We start from the raw sequence: 870 nt of genomic DNA, 5'->3' as shown, positions 1-870 counted from the left end.
CTGCACGCCAGCAGCAGCAACATGCATTCTAACATGAGCGTAAACAAACATCAGCTGTTTGTCAGAGGAGCCATATGCAGCCCAAACCATCCGAGAGACGCTGCTGTCCTCTTCATCATTCAGAGCTTCATCTTCATTATTCAGTCCACACACATCACCCTGTCCCTGATGTGTCTCTACTCAGAACCTGACAGATTTAGTTTAGGAGTTTCAATAAGCTCTTCTTTTTCCATTTCATTTTCCATTTGAAGAAGAAGAAGCTTCAAAACACAGCAGGAAGACATCTTAATAGTACATCTTAAGGATAATAATTCTAATCTAAGCACCTGCAACAGGACATAGCCACATTTAGCTTAGCAGGAGATTACCCTTAGCATGTTAGCGCAACACCTTTTGTTATTCAAACCAAACATATTGACTTCTTTAGTTCGTCCCACAGAAGAGCAAACATGAATGAAGAGGCGTGCTTAAGATATTAAAGATACAAATAGTCTTTACAATCAACAATGACCAGCTGACTTGTGAGTCACATGATCTGAACTGTCATTACAAGAAACGACCAGAAGGTGGCGCCAAAGAGGATGATTTCTTTCAGGCCACAGATGTTCGTACTTCTGTCCCTCCTGTTGGTCTTTCTGTCCCTCCTGTTGGTCTTTCTGTCCCTCCTGTTGGTCTTTATGTCCCTCCTGTTGGTCTTTCTGTCCCTCCTGTTGGTCTTTATGTCCCTCCTGTTGGTCTCTCTGTCCCTCCTGTTGGTCTTTATGTCCCTCCTGTTGGTCTCTCTGTCCCTCCTGTTGGTCTTTCTGTCCCTCCTGCTGGTCTCTCTGTCCCTCCTGCTGGTCTTTCTGTCCCTCCTGTTGGTCTTTCTGT

Source organism: Notothenia rossii (genome assembly GCF_949606895.1).
Source record: "Notothenia rossii genome assembly, chromosome: 1".
Taxonomy (NCBI): domain Eukaryota; kingdom Metazoa; phylum Chordata; class Actinopteri; order Perciformes; family Nototheniidae; genus Notothenia; species Notothenia rossii.
Note: the sequence above shows the minus strand (reverse complement) of the source record.